This window comes from Pavona decussata, unplaced genomic scaffold (assembly GCF_977016875.1).
Source record: "Pavona decussata unplaced genomic scaffold, jaPavDecu1.1 SCAFFOLD_11, whole genome shotgun sequence".
Classification (NCBI taxonomy): Eukaryota; Metazoa; Cnidaria; class Anthozoa; order Scleractinia; family Agariciidae; genus Pavona; species Pavona decussata.
This window is the reverse complement of record NW_028145434.1, coordinates 452,494-465,000: the sequence shown is the minus strand read 5'-3', so window position 1 is coordinate 465,000 and position 12,507 is coordinate 452,494. Positions and strand designations below refer to the sequence as shown.

Sequence of the window (12,507 nt, the reverse complement as noted above, 5' to 3'; positions counted from 1 at the left end):
AAAGGCATTAGCAGAACAAAACTTCAGGAGCTCCCAGCGACAGTAGATGCTGCTTTCTTTTTTTGGTTCTAAAATGCAATCACCACTGAACAATAAGGACCAGTAAGAACGTTACGTACAGTTACATTTACAGTCGTTGCAGTTTATCGTTACAGTTGTTTAAAATGTATTTTTTTTTCTTGAAATAACTTTAATATCCATAATTTGCACATTGTATACCGAAGTGCTGAAAATCAATAAACTTTTAATTAACCTAAAAAATTGAATATTTTAATTGACCCCGATAACTCAAAACCCCGCTAACTCGAATACTCGATTTTCGTTTCCCTTCAGAGTTCGAGTTAGCGAGGTTCTACTGTATTAACCTCCAAATAAAAAAAATCACGTTAGGAGTTTTGGGAAAAATAAGAAGTCTTGGCCAAATTACATTTCCAGATTTCACTCATCAGCTTCGGCCTTTCACAGCGGATCTCTTGTTTCCGGCGATTTTCTCACGCGGCACACCATCTACGCTTGCCTTCTATTCAGAAGTTCGAATAGGAGTACGTGTTTTATCCCTAGAAACTGCTATTAATTTGACATTATTTTATTCATTATATCTTGACGTCGAAGAAATTTATTCAAGGACCTGTGAAAACGCCCTAATTGACAACAGCGGCTTCTCTTTGAGAGCCTTTACAATTTCCATTCTCCTTTTACGCTAGCCAAGATGAACTCCATAGATGGTGCAAGGTGATGTTCTTTGAAGGAATGCAATTTTCTGCAATTCACTGTCGTTAACTTCCCTTCTAAACTGCAGTTTACAATTATCATGACAATAGGCTTTTATTAAATCATTTGAGTCCTCGCATTTTTCAAAACAGTGAATGGTCTATTTGGAAGGGTCGTAATTAAAATAGACAATGTGTTTGTCGTCAAGAAATTTAGTCAAAACATGGGGTACCAGGGTTTAGCCCTAAAAAACAAGTTGATGCAATTGAATAAGCACACCGTCATGGATTGGGCAGTTTCTAAACTAGCCCCAGGTACTGCGAATGACATCATGACAAAAGACGCAGTAGTAGACTGCTTTAAAGTACACTATCATGCTGTTTTATCAGAATGGGATCAGCAGCGTTTCCTATCAGCGTTTCCTGTTTTTTATGTGACTATGAAGTTTCTTTTATATATATATATATTTTTCTCACATTTGTAATTGGCATTTTTTATAGAGTTGTAAAGCATTGAGACTTAGTGTAATGCTTAATTATATATTATATTATTATTATTATTATTATCATTATTCAGACAGACTGTCATTGGCAAAGGGCCTTTTTTGTCTGTGACGTCAAAGAAAAAGATCGTCGTTGGCCTGAAAGTTAAAGAGTCTAAACCAGAATCCACATTCGAAAGCGGCAGTGAAAACAAAAGCCCGTCACAAAGCGAAGAAGATACAACAGAACCTTTTGTGGGCGACGTCAGTGTTTGTGATGGTGACACTGAACATCACAGCATGGATCAAAATCTGTTCAACTACAACACTGAGTATAGCAATGAGGGCACAGAACTTTGACGGCGCAGTGACAAACAGTGAAATCGATTCCAATGTCCAAGAAACGATCACAGAAGTTATCGAAGAAGATGTAAATGCTTTCATGTCTGATGATGGAAATGCAGGCGACAAGGAGGTAGAGATACAGATCTTTGACCAAGAGGAAGATAGCCATTCGGAAATAAGTGAAGAGGACGAAGCTGTCGCTGCTACACAAGGTGATGAAAGTTATCCATATGAAGTTGAGGATTCACCTCCTCTAGATGAGTCGGATGATCGCAAAGGAGAAGGCCAACCACAGGAATTATTTCAACGTTTCCATCAGAATCTAAAGCATTTTCTTCCCTGTCGCCTCCCTAGAAAACCAAAGAGTATTAAAGAATACCTTAATGGAATATTTGAAGGAAAGGACTGCATGAATGAAAAGAGATTGGAAATCTTAGGGCGTTGCGGTAGCAGCACTAGTTTGCAAGATACCAAACTAAGAGCTCTTGTAGTTTCCTCCTTTCCTGTTGTTCCGGTTGGTAGCAGAGTGGGAAAAAACATACCTATCACATTTGTGGGAGACTCGTTTCCCCAGTTCAGCCAGAAGGAAAAGAGTAATTTTTTTGCAAGGTATGTGTACCATTTCAGAAGTGGGCCATGGAAAACGGCAAACCACATGCAAAACTGAGATCCCGGCAGCAAGCTTCTGTCGATGCCATATTGCAGGTGCAGCATCATTGCAGTTTTCTGGCCTTGTTCAAGTAAAAGAGCACGCCGACTCTGAGTGCCATAAGCAGGCAGTTGATTTCTCCAAGGTCGTGGACAACACTAGTAACGTTGAAACATCGGACAGAGATTCTCCAAATGTCAAAAGAAAGCCATCCGGCCAGCATTCCATCCAAAAATTTTTCTGTCCTTTAAACGCCGAGCGACCTCTGGATCATGTACAGCAACCAAAGTTGGAAAAAGTTAGATGCTATCACCTTTGGGATCCAGAGGTCGTTAAACATTTTAAAGCCGATCGCCAAATCAGACTATGGACAGCGAAGTCTTTATTTAACCAGAAGATCACTTCTGAAGATATCTGTTGCTTTAAAACAATAGGACATGGAAATTGCCGCGATTACATACAATGTCGGCCAGACATCCTACTGACCCGCAAGAAAACACAAAAAAGACAAAAAAAAGCTACAGGTCGATTTACATTCCCATGAAGTGCACCATCTCTCCATTTGGTAAAAGTGTCCAAGTCGATGGCAGTATAAAAAGCCTTCATCCTCATTGTACTGGCGAGGCAGTTTCCTATGGTGAAAATCCTAATACCTGTGCTAACTGCGCCAAACAGCTCAGGGATTTAAAGAACATACTGCGGCACAGACAGAAAGGGAGCCTGGCCGGAGTGCAAGATAGAATAGGGATTCGTGGCTTTAACCAGCGTTATGCAAAGTCCCTGGAAATGCAAAGTGCGCTCAAGACGGAACGAAGTTGTAGAAAAGAAGCGGAACAAAACTTCTCTCAACTTACCAGAATAAAGCTAACAACATCAGAATGGAAAAGAAATTTGATGGATTCGTGCTTAAGCGGCAACGAAGAAAAGCTTATTCTTGACCTAATGCGTCTAATCAAAATGGGAGTGTCAAAGACAAGGCCAATTCAGATTATGGTGATTTGAAATTTAATAGCAAAATTGTCGAAAGGAAACAACAATCATTACTCGGAACTGATAAAGGACATCAGCAGTCTTAAGGAATGAACTTGGCACAACCAACTATTCCTTACTTGCGGACATGTTCGGCAAAGATGCCTCAAAATGCGACACAGATGATTATGATACACTGAAGCCCCTTGTCGACGAAGTAATAACTTATCAGCAGTTGGCCAAAAACGTGTCGATTCACAATTTTACAGCCTTGGCGACCATAGACAAACCATCCCTGATCTACTGTTTGGGGCCAACAGTTGACAAAGGATACAAAGCAAACCACCTTCTGAAATACTGGGAAATGTTGAGGAAACTATGTTACTTCACTGATTCAGGGGATGTTCGTGAAAATCCTGTCAATCTTCTAACATACTCAACTAATTCAGCCGGGTTTTCATTGTCAGCAGCAAACAAACTGATGACGCCAACAAAGGAAGAGATAGAGGATGGTGCCATATTTCTAGGATTGGGCGTAGAAGGAGAACGCTACCTTGCTCCGTACTACTGGCATCTTCCCTCCATAGCCTGTCTCGACTATGAGCATGAACAGCGATTGTTCCTTAAGAACCTTAAGTACGAGACAAGGGAACTAACATTCTGGGAGGACAATGGAAAGATCACCAGACTGGCAACAATAAACCATCTGCACGACTTGAAGTACCGCTGCCAGGAATTAGGACTGGATTGTGGTTTTAATGCTACGGATCTCCTACTCATCTTTTTCTGTGATCAGAATTCTGATGCATGTAAGCGGCTCTTTACACCGAGAACTGCCAATCTCCTTGACGAACACGTACCCGGATCTGCAGGAACCAGTTTGTACATCCGCGCGGTATGCAGTTTGATTGATCCCTTTCGAAAAATAGACTTTGGATTTCCTGCTACCATACAAGAGTCTGTGTCAAGTGGGATTACTATTCTTTGATTGTGGAAGCGACTGTTGGAACTAAAGAAGATGCCTTTGCATTCCAAACCAGGTGCTAAGTCTGATCCAGCAAAGAGGGGAAGTTTCTTAACCAACGGATGCTACACGACTGCAGAGGTACTTTTTTCTGCCGCAACATTGTATCAACTTGCAATGTTCTTGCACTTTAAACACCTCGGTCCTTCTCTCCACAATACAGGTACAAAGTCGACAGAAAGAATAATTAGTGAACTTCAGGGGTAAACCAACGAGATACAGTCCCTTGACTCCCAGCCTGGTGCCAAAGTGAGACAATCGTCAAACAGAAGACAACGAGCCTTTAAGTTGTTGAAGCATATGTCGAGAAGTGAAGAATCATACCATTATCCCTCCAATTACGAGGATTTTCAAAACGAACAGAAGAATGCACATTTCAGAGGTGTGAAGGAAGGACAGCAGCTGTTTGAGAAATACGTGCCTGCTGAAGCTGTTGATGTGCTCAAGACATACAACTGCTGGGACATTCAATACTCGTTTGACCATCCCTCTGCAATGCAGATCATGGAAGGTGCCTTGCCTGAGCACTACAACAAGCTTCACGAGACATACGCCAATGTCAAAGACAGCCTTAATGATCCTGACGATGACTCTCCTTTTCTCGGTTCTCGAAGAGAACCGAGAAAAGGAGAGTGAACGTGTTAAAGAACAAGAAATGGAAGATGACACTCAACAAAAACAAATTGAGGAGAAGGATGTTGACCAGGTAAAGGAGGAAAGAGATAAAACAGGAGAAAAGTGGAAAGTATCAAAACGTGTTGGTGGAGGAATGACGTACATTCACATCAAACAGGCCCTAAAACTAATTCTTCCAAGAGAATACATCGCACGTTGTAGACAAAAGCGCCACTGGGCTGCAAAGTACCTCCCAGGTAAAGTGCCTTTAGACCCAACGCATGATGTGATCAAGTTCTCACATGTAGCTTTGAAGTCTCTTGTTAGAGGAAACAAGGTGTTTGACATCGCTCCTGTCGAAGCAATCCAGTCTTCCAAAGATGGCTCTTACTTACCAAGCTTTAAGCTGCATGGCGATTCTACCATGAGGGTTCGCTTTTCTTTGTATCAACGGTCATCAACTGATGAAACCTACATTGTACATCCTGCTCTTGGATTAACCCACTGGAGATCATCTACCGCGATACTAGGACCTGTGGAACTCATTCCTTTCTTGGAAGACATTCCCGGTTGCTACTGACTTCACGAAACATCAAAGAAGCATTTGAATGCGATGGGGTATGTCTGTAGAGGAGAATGTCAATCAGGTTCCACCTTTTCTGCGTCAGAGGCAGCAATGGAAGAGCAGGAGGAAAATCAGATTCCTGATGACTTTTATGAAATAGAGAATGTGTTGGAAAGACGCCTTTGCCACAAAACCTTAACATACGAATACAAAGTTCATATTAAAGATTATTCTTCAGAGGAAGACATGTGGCTGCCAGCTTCATTTTTCAACAGGGCAATATATTTCCAGTCCCATTCAAAGTTTGGAAGAAAGAGAAAGCACAAAATCGATCCTGATGCCGTACAAGAATTTCCAAGCAAGAGTAGAAAAACGTCTTCTATTACGGAGAAACAAGTGTGCACCAAAAAATGTCAGTTGAACAGTAAGAGAGCAAGAAAAACAAGAGAAAAGCAAGGCAAGAAACAAGGGGAAGACTTTCCGTTCCACTTTACCGTCAAGTGTTGATCTCGACGACAACTCATCAGATGAGACACAGTTACCTTCACTGGAGACATCAGAGAAGTCGGATGAAAAGGGATACAGTGCTCCGTTGCCTGAAATCAAGAGAGACACTACTTCTGTAATAAATGTCGATGATATTCCTACAGAAGAAATACCACAGTTTTCCAAGTACTGCATCACGATGATAACTTCAGGTATCCTCGCCGAATGCTGGCTGAGGCAACCTTCCCTGATGTAGACGGCACATTAACATCATTTACCCTATCTGCCGATCAAAGTAAGCTGACAGATTCCATAACAGTGAAGACACTGCCACCTCACTCTGTGCTTGAAGACATCGAGACAGAATTAAGAACGTGTTGGCATTTCAATTGGTACACTGCGTCGTCCATAGAAATGACTGTGCCATGTTGGCATTTCACTTGCTTTTCTTCGTCTTCCAGCAAAATGACTGTGCCATTCAGGCATTTCAATTGCTTTACTGCGTCGTCCATCAAAATGACTGTGCCATGTTGGCATTTCACTTATTTTTCTTCGTCTTTCCGGCATCAAAATGACTGTGCCATTTTGGCATTGCAATTGGTACACTGCGGCGTCCGTGGAAATGACTGTGCCATCTTGTCATTTTTAATTGTACTTGTGGTCCATCGAAATGACTGCGTCATGGGTTTATTTCAATTGGTTTACCGCGTTGTATATAGAAACTACTGTGCCATGTTTGCGGTTTTAAATTGTTTTACTTCATCCTACTTCGACCATCGAAAAGGCAGTGTGCCTAAATGTAACTTGGATTATCTTCATGGAGGTAGGGGACATTATTATGTTGTATATTGATTAGTTTTGTCATAAATCACTGGCATGAAAATGTGCTCAATTAGTTATTGTCCACAAGTGTTTCAGTCACGTATTAATAAAGAGGGTTTTCCCTGAAAAGGAAAACTACATTTAAAGCGGGAATGGGGGTGAGAATGGGGTGGGGGTGGGGGTGGGTTAAAAGAACTATTTTCTGGCAAAACTAAAAATGCTTTAACGCTGGCTGGGAAGGGTCTTACCATGATAAATGCTGCTGGCTGGTGCCCACAGCTGAATATATCTCCCTGGCTGGGAACAATCCTTCAAATGATGGATGCTGGCTGGCAACCGAAGAAAATACTCCATTGCTTGCTGGCTCTGAAGAGCGGATATTTTTTTCCCAGGGTAGTGAAATATTAACTGAAACTATATTATGGGATGTCCACATGTCGTCATGGTCAACTGCAGATGAAATCAGAAAAAATGTTTGTTGGGTACTCCTTTGTGAAGGGACAGAAACTAGTATCAAAGTTGGATAATTCAAATGGAACACAAATTAATCCCAACTAGGACATGTATTAAAGTAAATATTGTACTGGGTGACAACTGCATTGTGATTGTGGAACACAATTAAACCGAGCTAGTTAAACCATTTTACAGGCCAATTTCTAATTGGTCTTTTTTTTTGTAATTTTTTTGTTCATGATCAGATCAAGGCCTCCCAAAGCCAGGAAAAGTTCAGCCAGCCACTGCCAATCAATTTAAGGTATTAGTTTTATTAGTGACGTATCCATTACACATTTTACATAGTAAATGGTGTGAACCCAAAAGTATCAATAGATTGTTGAGTGTGATTGTCTGGGTGAGTTTTGTTCTAAAAAAAAAAAACATTGACATAGACTGATGTTTTAGAAACCTGAGTGGCAGCCATCTTCAGCATCTAGAAGCGTTTCCCAAAAAAAGTTGCCATGTGTTATCTGTCTCTGGTCGTTGTTGATTGGTGAACTTCGATCCATCTTTTGTTTTTCATTTGCGTCTGTTGTTAAGATGTCTGCGAAAGTCTTTGCAGCCAGAGACAGATAAGATAACCCTAAACTTGACCCGGCCAGAAGAAGAATTTCACCTTTTTAAAGGGCTGAAAATGTATGGTTAAAGAAGATCAATGTTTGAAACTTTTTTTGCACTCTTTATGTCAGGATCCATGTCTATTCAATTTGCTGCCATGATGGCTGTTTACACACTGGAGACACAGTAAAGACTGTCTTTTTTTAATGTGAAAACGGGACATTGTTCAATTTGAACAGAAAATAAGCCTGATTTTATCTGTCTACTTAGACTGATTTTGAAGAGGATTACCATTTCTAGGGTGAAAACAACCAATTATATACACTTTGAAGAAAGATTTGATATCCATCTTTAATAATAAGCATTATTTTTCTCTCCATAAAACTTGCAGATGATTGAACTCTCCCCTGGGTCAGGGATATACATGTTTGATAAACACAGAGCAGGTTTGTGCCAGGAAAACACTAACATCTTGTGCAGAATTTCTGCTGAACTGTTTTTACACCAACACTGAAATGACCTGCATGAATTTAACAGGGGCAAATGGCAGCCCGCATCCTGACAAACAAGTCATCGAAAGCATCCTGGGTGAGTTGTTACCATGCTGATCAAGTAGTACTTATTTATTTATTTATTTATTTATTTATTTATTTATTTATTTACTTATTTATTTATTTGTATGGAAATTCCAGTCCAGTACTGTAGGCAATTTATTCTCTTCATTAGTCAGAACTGTCTTAAGCATGCAGAGCTTCTTTAATTCTCTGAGCTAGATGTTATTGAGAAAAAGGCAGATGGTCTATTATCTATCTCGTGATCATTTCTAAGTTGAAATGCTGCAAACATTACAGGAATTAATATATCAGACTATGTGAATGATATAGGATAACCTTGAACTTGACACTATTCCTCTAACTTTACTGTTTCAGCATTTACAATGAAGAAACACCGTAACACCAGTGCTGCTGTGATTAAAGCTTCCTTGAGAAACAAGTTCGCAGCCAACAACTCGAGTGCAAACAAAGTAAGTGACCACTAAATACCATAACATTCTGAAAATAAGCCCCTCCACATACTATATACAGTCGAACCTCTCTTTGTGACCACCTCTAGTAAGCGACCACCTCCCATTAACGACCACTTTTCAAAAATACCAAAAGTTTTCAAGTCAAATTACTATAGATAGAACCTCTCGTAGGCAACCACCTCTCGTAAGCGACCACTTTTAGAGATGATTGTTTAAAATTTTCGATTGTTTTTAACCTTCCGTAGCCGACCACTTGACAGAATATCTGCTGTATCTCTCTCTGTAACCAGTAACATATTAGCCAGGCCCCAGTTGTTCAAAGGCCCGATAACTGTAACCCATGGATAAGTCACTATCCGACAGTTTCAATCTGTGCAAAGATTTCAGTATTTCCTCTTGTACAAGCAAATATGAACACTCTAACCACAGCTTAGTTTGGGAGTGTACGAAAACCTTGGACAACATTTTACGTGAAGTATTTTTTAGACACTGCAAAGTGCCTTATCCACCAGATAAAGTTATCCACCCTAACAACTGGTGCCAGATCATTACAGCGCGCGCGGACGCCGTAAATCTCACAGTCAGAGCTACCGGAAGTGTTTCGCGATATAGCTTAGCATTAAAACAATTGATAAAATACACATGTACCATACTTCACACTGAAATAAACTTTAATCAGATTGAATCCCTTGTAGGAAAAAAACTCTATTTTCCTTTATCTTTCTTATCTTTTTGCTTATGTTCCGTTCCCTGAAAAATTTAGACCGCACCCCACCTGGAGTAATAAAAGAGTCAAGTATCTTTCACACTAATTGTCTCAATCGCTGTATTAAGTAATTTGTGAGATACAAACAATAATAGCCATAAACCCTAAGATTTTTTGCTTAAAATAATTTTGTACCAGTCTTAATATACTTGTAGCTAAGAAAAGTTATTACTGCGGGTTTCGATAAACACTGGCAAAAGGGTTAGGTCTCTGCAATCACCATATGTAAATTACCCCAAATTTAGACACCCTGTAGTGCGACCACCTCCCGTAAGTGACCACATATCCTTGACATTAAGGGTGGTCGCTTATGGGAGGTTCGACTGCATATATATTAGTATATAAGCCCCTCCAAAAAAGAATCCCTCAAATTCCAAAAAGCCTCCATTGTAAGCCATATAAGCTAGCCCCGCTCTCTGAATATAAGCCCCCTTTGAATATATGCGCCTCTCAAAAAGATATTGAATAGTATAATCCCAGTTCAAGGCTTATTTTCAGAATTTTTATATTGACTATTAAACTGTAGACGATGAAATGAAAAGTCTCTCATGTTTCTGTGAGATACTAGACTCATGTAGGCAGCAAATGCAAGTGCATGCATGTGTGTGAAGGTTGCCTCAATGCAATTAAAAAAATACCATTTCAGACTTAATTACAGAATTACACTTAGCCATGAAAAGGTCAAACATCATAGAAAAGTATTACTTTTCGTTTTTGCCTAGCATCACAGCTCCTCTCAGGAGAGAACCTGCATAAGCACTTGCACGTTTCACTCACTCCGCATTAAGTTACATGTATGGTTTGGTTTAATTGGCATAAGTATTTTCTTTAGTACCTTTTGTTCAAGTTTGTTGCAAATATATGCGCTGATTCCAAACTGCTTTTGATCTAACATGTGACAATTTTAAAATTTATATCAAAATATTTATAATGATTGAGTGCTAAAAGTAATACAAGATATAAAATTGCTACTTGGCAGATTCATCAATATAAAAATTCCATTTCATTATTTTTATTGATTCATTGTAAAATATTAATTTATGTAATTATAGAAAATATTGTAAAGATTTCATCAAAATTTAGAAACTATTATGCTGTTTGTTATGAACACAGGTATATCCTATTCCTGTTATTGCTTTGACGCTTGCTTCAAAAAAGTCTGTTAGGCCCAGTTCAGACGTCGAACTTCTCATGTGCGGAATCTAATTATTAGATTCGATACATGAGAAGTTCGACGTTTGAATAAATTAAATCCGCCAGATTTGAATGAAGTTCGACACGCAGTTAAATTCGACCGGGGCAGTTGGATAAAACGACTGAAGTGCGACTCCGATTCAAACGTCGAACTCCTCATGTGCCGAATTCGATGCATAATTTATTTTAAATTATTTACCACCCACAATTCAACAATTTTGTGCTACTTGACATGTGCAAGTTCCCCCGAGTTCTTCCTGCCTGAAATTCAAAATGGCGCAGAAAGAAATGTGTTCTTCGTGTTTTCGCGAAACAGGATACCGTTGTATTCTTTGTGCAAGTCCGTTTTGTAACCAGCGTACCGTATTTGAAGAAAATGAAGATGTTCCTGGCTGGGTCATGGGCGAGTCAGTGGCCTACTGTGAGCATCGCTATGACGAGAAAATTTCTCGTCATAGCAATGCTCCATTATCGACAACAACACATGACGACGACATCTTTGACCGACCCAGATGCAATGACCCAAGTAAAACAGATGTCACTTCTTCATCTTCATTATTCTCTAAAAGGTACGCAAGTAAATACGAGACTCTTAGCTCTATATTTGTCGACAGTCATAAACAATGTTCAAATTGTTCATAGGAATTTTACACAATTTTAATTCGCACATATTTTCAAAGCTTTTAATAAGCATATAAATTTTTTATTTGCATGCCCAATGTCAATTTTACAGTTGACCAGCCTTGAACCAAATTTAAGAGATGTATTAGTTGTGCAAGAAAGCAGCCCTCACAATTAAGACATCTACTGGTATTAAGCGTTTTCAAGATGAAAACGAATTAGGGCAATGGTTTGACCAGCTTTACCCTATTGTGAAGACAAGGGATTTATGCAATCCCGAGTCTGGAGTGGAATCCTCGTCTTCAGATGGAGGGAAAAGGAGTGTGCATGATACTGCAACCTCTCGTGGGGATGATGATGAGATAAACACTGGTCCAGGTACAAAAATGTTTGTTCCTATTAAGTCAGGACATAAAAAAAATCAAGAAGAAAGAAAAAATTTGAAGTACTACACGAGAAGTACTTAATCTTGTGAAAGATGTCATAAAGATTGATCCTACTAAAGATTTGATAGAGTTAATGCATCCAGAAATGGAGCAGTCCAGAAAACAAGAAATGTCAATTTACAAGTTTTGCTCAACTCCAATTCTAATCTGGGATCTAGCCCATCCCCCTACGTTTATCATGGTACATGGAAAGACATGTACCATTTGGGAACGATCCTTCCATGAATGTACAGGATTTCAATAACACCTGGCCAGGGGGATTTGTTTCAAGTGCAGTCCAGTCCAGAAATATGGGGATCTCATCTAGATCTGCTTCCCCTAGCCAAGGGTTTCTTCACCATTCACATTCATCAAGCCCTACCCCTTCAATAGTTAGAGATGACTGTCCCCCCCACATATCAGACACTGTAAACTTGTTTGCAACGGTAACTTTATTTTTCAAAGGGCTTTTTTTGTATGTCAATTAAACAAAGGAAAATCCTTTTCAAATTCCCAGCGCATTATTTAATAGTCCATGGGCCAGAAAGTGAAACCCTCCCCCCATCTCGGGATTTTTGCAGACATGTATCATTTTAAACCTCTACCCAAGGGTATTCCAAAAATCGATGTTTGCACTCGCTCGATTGGTGGGTGTGGCCGAACGGTGTCATTCTTTATTTTAATCAAAGTGCCACAGGTTACCCAACCCAAAATTTTACAAACAATATTCTTAAAAGCTATTATCCATGGAATT

At 39.6% G+C, this 12,507-nt stretch overlaps 1 long non-coding RNA gene across 1 annotated transcript in view; it reads left to right on the top strand.

Annotated features, from left to right (window-relative positions):
* LOC146488049 (uncharacterized) overlaps positions 1-10,590 on the top strand; it is a 21,640-nt gene extending 11,050 nt beyond the window's left edge. The window contains exons 2-5 of the long non-coding RNA XR_014866611.1: positions 7,366-7,421; positions 8,112-8,308; positions 8,650-8,804; positions 9,860-10,590. This is a non-coding gene — a long non-coding RNA (uncharacterized LOC146488049). The remainder of the gene's footprint in view (positions 1-7,365; positions 7,422-8,111; positions 8,309-8,649; positions 8,805-9,859) is intronic.
* Positions 10,591-12,507: the final 1,917 nt, after the last annotated feature.